Source organism: Stenella coeruleoalba, assembly GCF_951394435.1.
Source record: "Stenella coeruleoalba genome assembly, chromosome: 6".
Taxonomy (NCBI): Eukaryota; Metazoa; Chordata; class Mammalia; order Artiodactyla; family Delphinidae; genus Stenella; species Stenella coeruleoalba.
The window spans coordinates 99,371,926-99,388,373 of record NC_137151.1 but is presented as its reverse complement, the minus strand read 5'-3'; the positions used below and the strand labels follow the sequence as shown (position 1 = coordinate 99,388,373).

Sequence of the window (16,448 nt, the reverse complement as noted above, 5' to 3'; positions counted from 1 at the left end):
CTTTGAAGGGATGACTGGGAGCATATTTTAAAAACAAGCAACAATTCCAATCATTAGAGCAAATAAATATTGGTTGGCCTGGACTGGGTTCTTTCTTGTACATGTGACAGGGAAAGGGGGGTGAAAGAAAAAAGTCAAACCCTTTGCTTTAGCCTCTTCTGTGTGGGGAACTAGGGATGCTTTCCCAAGTGAAAGGAGCAATGCTACTTGTCCTGGGTGAGACACAATATGACAGTAACATGCCCCCAAATTCATAAATGTTGGAGGGAGTTGACAGCTGGTATTTTAAGGGGAGATGATTTAGTGGCTAATTTTATTTAACTTGCTTCCTTTGCCAAGATCAGCTGCTTCTTTGCCCTGTGCCATTAAGTCCCAGAGGGTCCATAGGCAGCAATTTAGAAATCTATTCCCTTCCTGTGGCTAAGGTTCTCTCTACCACCATGGATTTTTCATAGAGAAAATAGAGAATCTAGAAACCATATAACCAGAGACATCTTTAATGTTTCATCAAAGGCTGTCCTATATGAGTATTTATTTATACTTAGCCCTGAGTGAAAGGCCCCAGGAGGCTACAGCCTGAGCAGATTTAGTTCAATATCTGCAAAGGAATTTAAATAAGCTTACCAATGAAGAAAACGTCCTACATGAAGACAAAAAGTGGGGCTTAATTCTGGTTGACCTTGGGACAAAGACAGGCTGGAAACCATTCAACGTCAATGGCACAGCTAAGCAGCATGTACACATGTCTTTGTGAGTGTGGCTATGTGTAAATTGGGCCAGGCATGGAGGGACGGAAGCTGTAACCTCATGCAGTCTCCATGGCTGCATTAGACCGAGAGGAGGAACTGATGTCTTATAAGGGCAGATTTTAAAAATCAACCCTTCAAAAAATTTTGACAATCTGGTTTAAATAAAATCATAACAGATGAATATGAAAATGATATAGCTGGAGAATAACAGTTGTATAATGGATATCCTGCTGTACAACATTTATGAATAATGCATTATTATCTATTATCTTTAAATCTATCCAGAATTAACAGCTTTGCAGATTATTTCATATCTACAATTTAAGGGATAAAATCAACACATATATGTTTTGATAATCAATGATTATCAATTCATTAAAAACAAACATCAAGCCAACTTCAGTGAAACACTTAGAGGTGTCCTGGTGCTGGTTTCTTTCCTAAACTGGAGCTACCATGCTGGGATGATGTCTTCATAATCTATTTCAATATTTGGGGAAAAAAAAGAAAAAGAAAAAGAAGAAGAAAGCAAAGACCTCCAGATCTAAGCAGGGAAAGAAAAAAAAAAAAATCTTCTCCAGGAGTTTCAGTCTAAAGAAACAGAACTTTTTATTGTCCTTGGGGTTTTGCTGCTGCATCTCCTTGGCACTGTGGGTTGAACAGTGATTGGTTTCCTTTGATAAAAAGTTCTACGGGAAAAGAACAGCTGAGTCAGAGAAGGCCACCAGGCCGTGTGACCCAGCAGTGTGGGTTTGGGCAGCTCTGGGAAGGAGCACAAAGGAGGTGCAGCCACTGCCTTTGCTTCCTGCTGTCCCCAGGGAAAGCAGCAGGCCTGGAAAAGGTGGCTATCTGCTCCACTCGCATTTGGAATAATCTCTATTTTTCCCCATTTCAACATGGATGACCAGGTAGAAAGGAGTTGAGCTTAGCTTACTGACAGCGTGAGAGTCAGGAGAGATTCCCCCACCCCCAAATCCTGTGCTATACCTCCTTGTTCTTGAGTTTGTCTTCTCAAGGTGACCATATACCCTAATTTCAGAGTTATTATGTTTTCTCTCTCCCTCCACCTTTCCTTCCCTCTCTCCTTCTCTGTAATGCTGAGCTTTTGACAAATACAACAAACAGACAACACATTTGCAGCCAAAATGCAGAGTTTATGTGCATGTTGATTGTTTCTGATGAATGGATTGAAACCTCAGCTTCTCTGTGCCCTTGAGCAAAGAGAGCTGAACAAGTGGTGTGTTTCCACATTACATATTGTCAAAATAACTAATTCCTCAGTTGCAGGATATTGTCATATATTGGATTCTGGGGCTGTAGCTCAATTCACTCTCCTTCATAACCATTGCACACACTCTCCTGACCGTGTGTGTTACAGCTTTTTGTTTAGACCGATAGCTGGTTTCACAGGGGTTAGAGGCTTGTGTTTGAGAAATGTGTTTTGCATCGATTAAAATTTCTTAAAGGACACGCTTCAGTTGAATGACAGGCTATTTTTAAATTATTTACAAGCCCGACATTTTACTCAAAGCAAATTGTCAACTAAATCTAGTTATCATTTAATCTGTTGGACCCGTTCCCCCTGAGCATACCAACCACCAAAAAGATTATCCCCTCAAGTTATTGCTTTAGCGATTCAGTAGACACTTTTTGGCACCCCCCCTCCTAGTACTAAGTGGTGATAGGAAGGCATTGGTGAACTTTGGGGAACATTTGTTTCCAGAATTACCCCAGACACAATTTTTCAATTGCATTATTGAGGAAGGGCATGATGTGAAGGCTTTTTCTGGATTTAATTTCTACTATAATCATTCTACTGATACTATGGAAAAATTAGAGATTACTTTTCCACTTACCTTTTCTCCATGTTACTAATAATACAGGTTGACATTGTTTCCTTTGTAATCTTCTGTCATGTACGAATTGCTATTAAATATCATTAACACAGTTCCAGGCTCTTCTCCATCTCACTGCTTTTGCACTTTGATTCCCTCTGACTAGGACATTCTTCCCACTGAATTTTGCTTGGCTCTGTCCTTATTATCTTTCAGATCTTAGTTCAAGTATCAACTCCTCTGGGGGTCTTCCCAGGCCACCTTATCTAATGTTGCTTGCTTTCCTTAACACCATTCCAGTGGCCATCCATGACCATGTTACCTATTTAATGTCACTTATCTAAAATGTTTCTTTTTATTACCCTACATGATTACCGTTTGCTTCTCTCAATAGAAGGTAAGCTCCATAAAAGCAAGGATCTCACTTCCTTGTTTATTACTGTTTCCCAGTGCCTATAACAGTGCCTGGGATATAGTAGGCACTCAGTAAATATTTGTCACACAAATGAACGGATAAGGGCATGATTTTAGTCAGGAGACCTAGCTACATTTCTGCCTGTACTTTTGGCTTTTTGCGTAACTCTGGACCAACCACTTTCCCTTTGGATCCATTGATTTTCTGCAAACCCGTAAAACTATAGGTTTCAAGATCAAAGATATCTTAAAGATGACATAGTCATGAGGAAATGGAAGCCCAGAGAAGTTGAATCACCCAACCAGTAAGTAACAAACATGGGGTTTAAACCAGGTCTCCAGTTTCCTTAGAGCATTGATTTTCAACCAGGGCAGTTTAGCCCCTAGGTGACATCTGGCAATATCTGGAGACATTTTTGGATAACTTGGTGGGGATGGAGTGATGTATGTTACTAGCATTTAGTGAATAGAGGTCAGTGATGCTGCTAAACATCTTACAAAGCACCGGATAATGTCCCACGACAAAGAATTATCCAGCCCAAAATGTCAATAGTGCCAAAGTTGAGAAACCCTGCTACATACAGCAATAATGAAACTTCTCCCTTCTGTTTGAGGATGAATGAGATAAGATCCATAGAGAGAGGAGTTTTTATAATTTTTTTAGTACAGAGTTATCAGTTGGCATTTTTCTGCAACTAAGTTTTAAAATTTTTCAAAATAAAAGTAGCCTTAGTATTTTTTGATTATAGAAATAGTGCATACTTATTGTAAAAGAATACAGTAAAACACAAAGGTATTAAGAAGAAAGAGAAAATCATTCATAATCCTACCACATGTAGATAAACATATAAGCATGTTGGTGTGTATTTTTCAAGACTTTTTTTCTATGCATACGTACATACAGATACACACTTTTTGACCAAAATGGAATAAAGTGTTTAATATACACTATTTTGTAATTGGCTTTTTTCACTCGACAAGATTTTGTGGGCATCTTATACATCTATAAATATGAAGCTATATTGTTATTTCTCAAGATTTCATAATATTTTGCTGTATGGATAATCTAAAATGTGTTTTACCCATCTCTTATTGATGAGGATTTAGGGTTGTTTTTGATGTTTTAATATTATAGACAATCTTACAGTGAATATCCTTGTTCATTCATTCTTTGTTCATGCTCAATTACTTCCTTAGGTTAACCTAGTAGAGTGAGATTGCTGGGGCAAAGGAAATGTGACACATTTTGCCAAGTTGCCTGCCTGAAGGTTTGCCTGATTACTAATGGGAACCAAATAATTAGAAATCTTAGTATGCTGGAATTCTCTGTGCCACCTCACTTTCAAATGAGATGGAATTCACAAGGCAAAAAATTATATTAGGCTTATTTCTTATCCTTTATGCGTTAGTATCAAAAAATATTCATTCTCATCTACACTCATTTAAATTTAATTTGGGAAAAAATTATTTCAGAAAAGTGAAAGGAACATTCGCTGAGTCCTACTATGTGCCATGCCACTATATACTAGGAACTTATTTTCTTCCAACAACCTACCTGTGTGTTAGGCAGTCTCTTCCGGCTTGCAGATGGGAATGCCGGGAATCAGATACTCCCACTCAAGAACACAAAGCTTGTACCTGACAGAATCAGAATTTGAATGTAGTCCTTGCCTTTAAGAAGTTTATAGTCTACTCTAGGGCAAAATGTGCCAGGGACACTTTCTATATCAATGCCATGTATGATGAGATTAATGTTCAAATTATGACCATGAGTATCTTAAGATTTTATACCTGTAAAGAAATAATCAACTATAGTCAGGATATTGTACTTACCAAAGCAGGAAAGTAGATTGATATGTATTTGAAAAATACTTTCAGTAAATAATGCTGAAAATACAGAGATGTCCAATTCCTCCTTAGGAACCAAACAAACGTATCATTTAGTTGAAGTTTGTATTTGATAAGTTCCTTATTTCCAAAGACCTCAGGATACTTACCAATCATTGACATACAAGATATACTGCTCAAGTCAATACCTACGTCATAAATATAATTTCTTTCAGAATGCTGAGAAGCCAAGAAGAAGGTCTTTGAGAGAATATTGGAAAGCTCTCTTGTCTAAACATTTTCTTATGTCCTTTTATCCCCCCTCATCAGAATTCTTGTCTTCTCCTCAAGGAGAAAAAATTGGGCAGGGCCCCGGCCAAGAGAGTGCAGACAGTTTCTGAGTGAGATTTGCAAGATGGGAGAAAACCCATCTGGGAAAAAAAATCTTTCCATTGGCCTTTGTGGCTTGAAACCCTGCTTTATCTCATGACTCTGCAATCCACTTCTGGGTAATTCATTAGGGAAACACTCAAAGATGTACCAGTGTATTAATTACCACACTGTTTTAAAATAGTGAACTATTAGTAACAGAGTAAATGATCATAACTAGGGGATAAATATAAACTATGACATACATACTATGGAATAATATGCAACAGTTAACAGAATCTGTTCTGGATATGAGTCTTTTGTTAAATACTGGGTTGGCAAAAAATTCGTTTGTTTGGGTTTTCTGCAAGATGTTATGGAAAAACCCAAACAATCTTTTTAGCTGACCCAATATATTTCTTGTAAGTATCTTTTGTGGCTCGCCTTTTCACTCTCTTAATGGTGCCTTTTGATAAATAGAAATTTAAAGTACTTTAATTTATCACTTTATACTTAGAGCTTTTTATATCCTGTTTATGAAATCTTTTCACTCGGCATGGTCATTAAGATATTATTCTTTGTTTTCTTAAAAAAATTTATTGTTTTACTTTTCACAGTGAAATCTTCAGTCTATCTAAAATTTATTTTTGATTATGATGTGAGGTAGGGGTTAAAATGTATATTTTTCCATATGAATATCCTTTTGACCCAACATGATTTACTGTAGAAACATTTTTTCCCCACTTTTTATCACTTCCAGCTTTATTTCAAATCAAGTGATAGTATATGTGTGGAATTTCTGTTCTTTTCTATTGATCTATTTGTCTATCCTTATGCCAATACACATTGTCTTAATTAACTGAAGCTTTAAAATAGGCAAAAGACTTGAATGAAATCTTCATAAAAGTAGATATCCAAATGTCCAATAAACTTATTAAAAAGTGCTCACCCTTATTAATATTCAGGGAAAAGGTATATTAAAACCATAATGAGATACCACTACTTATCTGCCAGGATAGTTAGAATGAAAATAACAAGACTGACAAAAAAATACCAAATGTTGGGCTTCCCTGGTGGCGCAGTGGTTGGGAGTCCGCCTGCCGATGCAGGGGACGCGGGTTCGTGCCCTGGTCCGGCAGAATCCTGCGTGCCGCGGAGTGGCCGGGCCCGTGGGCCATGGCCTCTGGGCCTGCGCGTCTGGAGCCTGTGCTCTGCAACGGGAGGGGCCGCAGCAGTGAGAGGCCCGCGTACCGCAAAAAAGAAAAACAAAAAACAAAAAAAACCCAAATGTTGACGAAGATGTGGAACAACTGGAACTCTCATATACTTCTGCATATACATTGGTGCAATCATTTTCAAAATGTGTTTGGCAGTATCTACCAAGCTGAATATATGTATATTTTATCATTTAGCAATTTCATTCCCAGACACGTACTCAATAGAAATGCTTACATACACATGCCAAAATACATATACATACATACATATGTATAAGAGAGTGGGTGGCAAATGTATTCATAATAGCACTCCCCACCCCCCAAACAAATGTCCATCAGTGGTAGAATGAGTAAATGATTTCTCTTATATTCAATCAATGAAAATGAACAAACTCTTGCTACCATACAAAACATGGATGGCTCTTACAAGGATAATATTGAAAGAAAGTAGACACAAGAGAACACACTCTGTGTAATTCCATTGACATAAAGTACACAAACAGGCAAAACTAATATAAGATGATACATTTAGGTTAGCGACTGGGGCCTAGAAACAGGGAGAGGACATAGGCAGGATTCTTTGGTGATAGTAATATTCTATTTCTTGATTTTGGTGCTGGTTACTGGGGGAATGTTCACCTTGCGAAAATTCTTTGAGCTATACACTAACGACTTGTGCCTTTCTCTTAGTGTATATTAATTTCAATAAATATTTATTTTTTAAAATGAATCAGATATTTATATACTGTTGAGTACAAATTACTGAAATATATGTGTGTGTGTATATATATATTTAGCACTTTTATATAGTACCCACAAAATAATACCTTATATTCTTTATGAACATATACATAAGTGCATATATATATATCTAGGGAGGGTATTAGATGTTCAGCATATGTTGTTTCTTTAGAATCAAAACGATTTTACTGGACTCTATTCTCACAATTCTGCTCGCATCAGTGTTGTGATCAAATTGGAGATGAGATCAGTGGGTATATCCAGGTTTCCTAAGAGAGGGACTCTTAGCAAAAGGAAACTCCTATTTTCCTAGCACTAAATGGAGTGGAAATTATAAGTTGACCAAGAATTGAAGGATCCTTGAGTACCAGTTGATCATGAATAATCTCAGGCATTGTACAAACTACTTTAACACTTGCTATCAACTTTAACCAAAAAAACAAAAAACAAAAAAAAAAAAAACATTGAAGATCAAGTATTCAGAAAGGCATCTATAAAGAGAAGCAACCAAATTCTAAAAAAAAGTGGGTGCTCTTTTACAAACAACCAGAGGAAATTCAATCGTACCAATTTTTAGGTAGTTTGGGAGAATAAACATAGAGCCAACATATATATATTTGAGAACGATAGAAAATGAAAATTTGCTATAAAAAAGGTGAAAGTCAGGACAGCCAATTGAGAAGAATTCTCTGTGCATCTGTCTCCAGCTTCAGGAGGGTAAACGAGAACAAATGCAATTTGACTCTTTAAATGGGGTTTTGGATGACAACAAAGCCAGGAGTCCTACTGAAGCTTCCTGTGGATTTGGCCCCTGGGAAGGCAGGTAAGGCCAGCGAGGGATCTCCCCATAGTTAGACAGCGTCTTCTCTTTTGGGGAGCTTTGGGGCCTGTGGGTCCTAGGAGTTCTAGGACGTATATGGCAGCAGAGGAAAAATGGGATCCAGGAGTATTAGGAGAAGCCCTTTTATGCTGGGGTGGAGGGAGGTCAGAAGGGACATTAGCTCATCTGTCATTTCTTTTGTTTGATTTTTGGAGGAGACTATAGCCAGTGATATTAATAAGTAATTAAAAATAAATCCCTCTATTAATATAAAGGCTAGATTGGCTCTTTAGCCTTGGATGGTAGAGACCTTGTATTAAATGTTTATACTGGAGAAAGGGCCATCTTGTGTTCTGGATGACAGACCTGCAGAGGGTAAAAATGCCTTAGAGTTCATGAGTTCTCAGCCCAAGCTGTCTCTTAGATTCACCCGAAGGACTTTTACAGCATTGAAACTGCATCTCAGGGGTAAGGGCCAGATATCTGTATCTTTTAAATGTCCCCAATGGATTCTGATGCCTGATGCGGGTTGGGAACCACGGATTTATTCGGTCCATTGATTTTCATCTCTCTAGGACTCTGTGGCCTGCCACAGAAGTTTCAACTGAGATGCCCCACTTGATTCTGCTTTATGGTTTCATCATTTGAAGAAAGGGTTCTATTTCTAAAGGCTAAAATATTTAGAACCACTGATGTAGGCTAATGAGCTTCTAGACTTTCCTCTCCCTTCACCTGAATTTGTCAGGTTGATCATTTGGCAGTAATCTCATGACGGGATTGAAATACGTAACAGCCATCTCAGGTTGGACTCTCCAGAAACAGAAACTGAGCTGGAGTTTCCAGAGCAATACGCTCACTGGGTTCAACACCTGTAGAGGGGAGGAACCGGGAGCAGATTGGGCAGAGGACGAAGCCCAACTGTGATGCAGGCCCAAAAGGCCTGGGCCAATTTCACCAGGAGTGTTGGAGTGAACAGTGCCCATTGGAGTCATGCTCAGGTGGGCAGCTGTCTCAGGCAAGGGTTGTGAGCTGTCGGGAAAGAGTGTGACCTCGGGGAGGAGGGTCTCTGCAGCTGAGGCAGACCCCAAAACAGCTGGCAGCTGGCACACGACTGCTGCCAGCTATCCCATCAAATCCTCCCTTGAAGGAGAATCTGGGCAGCACATCTGTGGCTCTACAGGACAGGTATGAAAATTTCGGGAGGTAGGGAATGCCTGTGGACTGATGATCTCTGATTCAAGAAGAGGAAGGTACTCACAAAGGCAGCACAAGCATCGTAAACCAGGCTCATGGCAATGGGACCTGGGAAAGGCTCCTGTAGGGACAAAGAGAGGTGATGTGAGTTGGAGAAGAAACAGCGCACCTCTCCTCTTCTTGGGACACCTCACATGCTAGACCGCCTTTCCATAGCTTCCTCTTGAGGATAAAAAGGAAATTTTAGGACTGGGGTGGGGTTAGATAACATTCCAGAGGATGTGGTTGGTAACCTCTATCTCTAGGATTAGACTAACTTTAGTATAAAGGAACTTTGATTGTTGCACGTCAGATTCAGTCTGCATTTATCAATCCCCTCGCATAGGCTACCCTCTGTGTTAGGTATTTTTGTGCACAGTCCCACCCGCCCATATTCTCATCTTAATCAGGTTGTCATGAAAATTACCGTTGGAGTGACTGTCTTTTCCTTTTTCAACTTACCTACATGTTTATTTAAAGACTAAATGTAGAAGACAGAGTTTCTCTGAAATGAAAACAATAGAATCCCTAGAATCTTGTTACTAACGTGCCGTATCTTGTTCTCATTCTGTTTAAAAGATATACTGTTATCAACACCTTAATTATAATTGTAAGATAAATCTTTATGAGCAGAAATGCCTTTAGCTATGTTTTAATTTTAAGAGATATAGCACAGCCCTTTTACAGTGGTTAAGTACATTAGATTGAGAGCAGTGAACAAGATTGGTGGTTTATATCAACCTCCAATGACCAACATAGATTAGAAAAGTAAACCTACACTGTTTTCTACTACAAGCCACAACATATGTAGTTTCCCATAGTGAACATTTATAGTTTCAAAGCCATAACAGTTCTTAGAACTCTTAAAACAAACTTTTTAATATCACAAGAAATCTCTTTGCAGTAAGAGATAGGCTTAGGCAGAACCTTTAAGTACAGACAATGGATTGATGCAGCTTGCATTATGGTAACTGGTATGTAAATATTCAATAATAATTTCCTTAACCATTTATCAAGATGTAATGTCTAACTGAAAGATTTGTCTACTCAAACTACCTGTGTTGACTGCCTCCTAAGCTTTCAAGTTTTCTCATTAATCTGCTCACTGAAGCTTGTAACTTCTGGCTTCAGTTATCATTTCTAGCCAGAGGTAGGTAAAAGAACATGGAGCCTATTAATTCCTGTTGCCACACTAACTAGATTTTAGGTTTTGAATAAGCTATCTATTATGCACATTCTCATTAGGCACAAGCATAGACATTAGAACAGGCCCTGAGGCAGTGGCCTTAGGCAGGGGCAGATCCTACAAATGGCGTGTGAGTGGATGGACACCCCCAAACCCAACCACCATCCTGTGTTTCTGATAAGCAGGGTAAAGAGAGGGTCAGGACCAGAGCTGGACAGATGGTGGCAAATGTGAATGAGGGAGGGACTTGCCCAGAGCTATTTCAGGTGTCCCTGGGCCACCCCAGTCCTATGACCTCCAAATTATGTGCAGTATACAGTATGAAAGGGAGGCTGGTCATCAGGAGTGATATCTTTTGTTCATAAATGAAGGCTAGAGCGGGCAGGCACATGGAGACATTATGACTTTCATGGGCCCCGTGCCCGCCTCTGTGAGGGTCTGAGGGAGCCGTGTGTGGAGGTGCTGTCCAGATGCAGTTTCAGAGTTCTGAGTTCCAAGTCTCAGTTCCACAAATTCAACATATCAGGAGCAGTGCCACCTCCTCTACTTGACAGTGAATCTAACCACTTCAGCCTCTGTAGGAAAAACAGGTAAGAGGTACTCCTCAGGGACATAGGTGAAGCGTAGCATCTGGTGGAAGAGTCCTTCAACATAATAGCTGTTTGAAAAGATTCTTTCAGTAATTAAGGTGGGGGGAAAAGTGGGTGGGTTCTAGGGAGCTAACATTCTGTTGAACCTGCTACTCTGGGAACTGAAAGACCTCAGAGGGAGACACACAAAGAGGTTAGGAAGGGGCTGGGATTAATGCTCACCCACCATGTCACTTCATTATCAAAATCTCTTGAGGGGAAAACCTGCAAGTCCCCTGCTTCCATTTCACATCTTATCTCTAAAACAGTCTCCTTTTGGGGCTGGCCCTTTAACATCTGTTGCGACATGCCACTGAGTGTACAAAAAACAGCCTGAGAAGCCTCCTTCAGACCTTGAGGAATCTATTTAATTTGTGATGGTTTGCATTTTGTTTGTGGGAGGGATAAAAACACAACAAGCCCTAGAAAATAACTACTTCATTGCATATTATAATTTATTCCACCAGGAGGTTGGAAGTATGCCTCCAAATTGCCCTAGCACAATCTTTGAGGATCTGATGGTTCATAACTAGCAAATCTGAAGTCAGTGGAAAATTTCCACATGAGAGAATTATAGCATTGGATCCTTTAAAATGACAACACGTGCACATAGCCCCCCCCCCCCCCCCCCCCGCCCGCAGCCCCCCATCCTCACCCCCGGCATTTCTGAATGTCTGGAAATCCTGATCAGGAATTTGAAAAGCAGTCAGGATATATTGCATCAACTGTGTTCCAAAGTATTTATGCAGTGTATGTTTTAATACTAAAAAAATGATTTGGTTAGACTTAGCAGGCTCAGCCTCATTCTCTGAGAGGAGTTCTTAATTGCTGCCATAAAAAAATGTCCTGATTTAAATCATAAGATAGTATACAGGGGGTTGATGGCTTGGATTCTTTTTGAAAGTTAGGTAAATAGTGTAGCATGTGGTTATAACCCGTTGCTGGTTTCTATGAAATAGCTAATGGGAAAGAACCAATCTTTCTTTTTTTTGTTGTTTTGTTCTTTCTTCCTTTCTCTCTTTTGTCCCTTCTTTTCTTTGTTGCTTAAACTATCATGAGTAAGATTAACAGTTTGCAAGAGCCACTCTCTTTAGATATTTTATCTATTCTTGTTCTCAGATGGCAACTGCAGACATCTCAGTTTGACCCCAAATGCCTTGAAATCTGAAAACAGATGGTGGGTAGAAAACTAGAAAGGTGCTGATTTTCAATGTCTGGTCTTGCTGTTCTGATCGTCTCAGGGCTACAGTACATGGTCCAATGCTTTCCCTTAACAGTTATCCTGGCTTGGAATTGCTCTCCCCACTTGGACCCATTTTCATCTAGATAGAGCCTTTTCTTCCTTCAGACCCATATTTTCCATTCTTATGGGAACCTAAATGCAGGCAAGGAGAGGTAGGAAATGGAGAGTTATAGGATGGACCCTGGGCTGGGCTTGGCAAAAAGTGTGACAGGTCGGGCTTCCCTGGTGGCGCAGTGGTTGAGAGTCCGCCTGCCGATGCAGGGGACGCGGGTTTGTGCCCTGGTCTGGGAAGATCCCACATGCCGCGCAGCGGCTGGGCCCGTGAGCCATGGCCGCTGAGCCTGCGCGTCCGGAGCCTGTGCTCCGCAACGGGAGAGGCCACAAGAACGAGAGCCCCGCGTACCGCAAAAAAAAAAAAAAAAAAAAAAAAAAGGGTGACAGGTCAGTGGAGGCTGTAGGGGTGGGGAGACCATCAATCCTAATCACAGTTATGATTGTGGAGGTGGGAAAGGGACTTGTGGGGCTGGAAGGATCCCAGTTCAAACTGGGCCAACCAATCAGTTAAAGGAGGGCCCTCAGCAGAAGATGCCATGTAGCAAGCCACTATTTATACCAAGGGTGCTTGGGAACATAATGGAAGTCTCCTCATTAAAACCCCACACCCGAACCACCAGCAAGTCCTATCGACTCTACTCCCCAAAGATATTTAAAATCTAATATTCTCTCCACCTCTGCCACTAACACCTGGTCGGAGTCACCACCTTCTCTTACTAATCATCAGGGAAATGCAAATCAAAACCACAATGAGATATCACCTCACACCTGTTAGAATGGACATTATCAAAAAGACAAGAAATAACAAGTATTGGCAAGGATGTGGAAAAAAGGAAACGCAGGGCACTGTTGATAGGAAAGTAAATTGGTGCAGCCACTATGGAAAACTCTATGAAGGGCTTCTCAAAAAAATAAAAATAGAACTACCATATGATCCAGCAGTTCCACTTCTGGGTATTTATCCAAAGAAAATAAAAACACTACTTTGAAAAGTTATATGCACCCCTATGTTCATTGCAGCATTATTTACAATAACCAATATGTGGAAGCAACCTAAATGTCCATCAACAGATGAATGGATAAAGACGATGTGATATAGATAGATAGATAGATAGATAGGTATAGCTATATATACAATGGAATATAACCATAAAAAAGAATGAAACCTTGCCATTTGCAATGACATGGATGGAACTTGAGGGTAATATACTAAGTGCAATAAGTCATACAGAGAAAGACAAATACTGTATGATTTCACTTCTATGTGAAATCTAAAAAATAAAACAAATGAACAAATGAAACAAAACAAAACTCATTGATATAGAGAACAGGTTGGTGGTTGCCAAAGGGGAGGGGTGTTGGGAGAGTGGGTGAAATGAGTGAAGAGGATCAAGAGGTACAAACTTCCAGTTATAAAATAAATAAGTTGGGCTTCCCTGGTGGCGCAGTGGTTGAGAGTCCGCCTGCCGATGCAGGGGACACGGGTTTGTGCCCTGGTCTGGGAAGATCCCACATGCTGCGCAGCGGCTGGGCCCGTGAGCCATGGCCGCTGAGCCTGCGCGTCCGGAGCCTGTGCTCCGCAACGGGAGAGGCCACAACAGTGAGAGGCCCGCGCACCGCAAAACAGAAACAAAAACAAAAACAAAAATAAATAAATAAATAAGTCATGGGGGTGTAAAACAGAGCATAGTGACTATAGTTAATATTATATTGCATATTCAAAAGTTGCTAAGAGAGTAGATCTTAAAAGTACTCATCACAAGAAAAAAAAATTGTAACTTAATGTGGTGATGGATGGTAACTAGACTTATTGTGGTGGTCATTTCACAGTGTGTACAAATATTGAATCATTACGTTATACACCTGAAACTAATACAGTGTTGCATGTCAATTATACCTCAATAATAAAATTTTTTTTAAATTAGTTTTTATTGGAGTATAGTTGATGTACAATGCTGTGTTAGTTTCTGCTGTACAGCGAAGTGAATCAGTTATACATATACATATATCCAGTCTTTTCTAGATTCTATTCCCATATAGGTCATTACAGAGTACAGAACAGAGCTCCCTGTGCTATACAGTAGATACATATTAGTTCTCTATTTTATATATAGTAGTGTGGATATGTCAGTACCAATCTCCCAATTTATCCCTCGCCTCCTCCACTTTCCCCCTTGGTAACCATAAATTTGTTTTCTACATCTGTGACTATTTCTGTTTTGTAAATAAGTTTGTTTGTACCATTTTAATTCAAAAGTTAAAAAAAAAAAGCCAAAATCCTTACCAGGGCCAACAGGGCCCTCCATGGGACTCTCCCTTCCCCTCTTCTTTCTGACATTATATCCTCTGTCTTCCCCTTCCTTTGTCCTGATGCAATGGTCCATCTACTGTTTTCCTTGTCATTCCAGGCACACTCTGATATCTGAGCTTCGTTCTTCCCTCTGGCTGGAGCCCATTTACCCCAGAGAGCTGTGTGGGCCACTCCAACTCCTCCAGGTCTTTGCTCACAGGTCACCTTCCTGGTGAGTCTTCCCTGAGCACATTTTTAAACATCTTACCCCCCGCCCCGCTCTGGCTTGCTCTGTCCATCTTCCCTGCTTTACTTTTCTCCATAGCACTTATCACTCTCTGATGTACTATATGTTTTATTTTTTGGTTTATTTTCTGTTTTTTTCTCAGCAGAACATAAGCACATTTGCTTTCTAATGTAGCCACAGAACTTAGAGCAATACATAGCATGTAGCAAGCACTTAACTATTTATTGAATGAATAAATGAATGAGTTCATTAAACAGACCCCCAGTAGTGACAGGGAGAACAAGACAGCTCAAGAGTCAATGGAATTGTCAGAGTCCCAGTTCATGGTGACAAGGCTAGGTTTTTGGGAAAACAAAAGCAAATAAGATGTTCATGTTTCTTAGATGCTCATAGTAGAGGAGCCATATACAGGATGTTATCAGTTTGTCAGAGAATGATAAATGCCTGTGCTCAAATAGACTGAACACAGCCAGAGGCTGGCATCAGGACTCTAGCCCTTCTGTGAACGTCTGTAACAATCACTGTCTCACCCATTCACCCACCCACCCATCCATCCATGCATCCATCCATCCATCCATCCATCCAGTCTTATGACAGTTGTTTATCCAATGTTTTTGCAAAACCGGCTTTGCATTGCTCAGATTTTCTGAACATCTCTCCTACAGAACTGAGCATTTTTGTGAGCAGGAATCTCCACATCATTAAATCTTGAATACTCCCATTCCCTGACATGAAGTCTTGAATGAATGAACCTTGGACAAGGGGTTGTGCCTTGTTTTTTCTCTTTAAAACCTAAGAGAAAGAATAACGAGAATGGATGAATCAATATACTCAAGGTCTTGGAATTTTTCACAGTTAGAGTTCAGATGTTTCTAACTGGCGCTGGGTGCTCTCCCCGTGCTGCACATCTGCCTTTGCTCATTCCGTTGTGCCCTCCACATGAGATGGCTGATCTCCCACGATCATTTCCTTGCATTTGGGAACCTGGTAAACCCAAGGCTGGTCCCAACGCTGGAAAAGAGGCTTCGTTCCTGGTTATTTATTCCATTAATTGCTAGGTTGTTTTTGTCTATCTCACTGACTTCATTTCTCTTTCTCGCTCCATATTCTACTTGATATTAAATAGCTGTAGACTTTTCACACAATAAGGCTCTTAAAATGGGTGTGTGAGTGTTCCTCTAAACATATTTTAATTTCTCACTCTGTCTTAGTCTGCTTAGATTGCCATAACAATAATATCATTGGCTGGGTGGCTTGAACACGGGAATACATTTTCTCACAGTTCTGGAGGCTAGAATCTGGGATCAGGGTGCCAGCCTGGTTGGGTTCTGGTGAGGCTTCTCTCCCTGGCTTGCAGATGGCCGTCTTCTTGCTGTGTCCTCATGTGGCCTTTCCTCAGCGCATGCAGTTGGGAAGAAAGATCTTTCTCCCTTCCTCTTCCTATAAGACTACCAGTCCTATTGGATTACGACCCCTCTTATGACCTCATTTCACCTTAATTACCACCATAAAGATTCTTTTTCTAAATATATCATTGCATTGTGAGTTAGGATTTCAACATAGGAACTTGAAGTGAGGGACACAATTCAGCCCG

The 16,448-nt window shown here is 40.2% G+C and overlaps 1 protein-coding gene across 1 annotated transcript in view; it reads left to right on the top strand.

The window, feature by feature from the left end:
• Positions 1-16,448, top strand: part of LOC307187526 (uncharacterized protein) — a 239,132-nt gene that overhangs the window by 209,487 nt on the left and 13,197 nt on the right. Inside the window, exon 6 of the transcript XR_013828634.1 lies at positions 14,726-14,839. The gene's annotated coding sequence lies outside the window, so the exon portion shown is untranslated. The remainder of the gene's footprint in view (positions 1-14,725; positions 14,840-16,448) is intronic.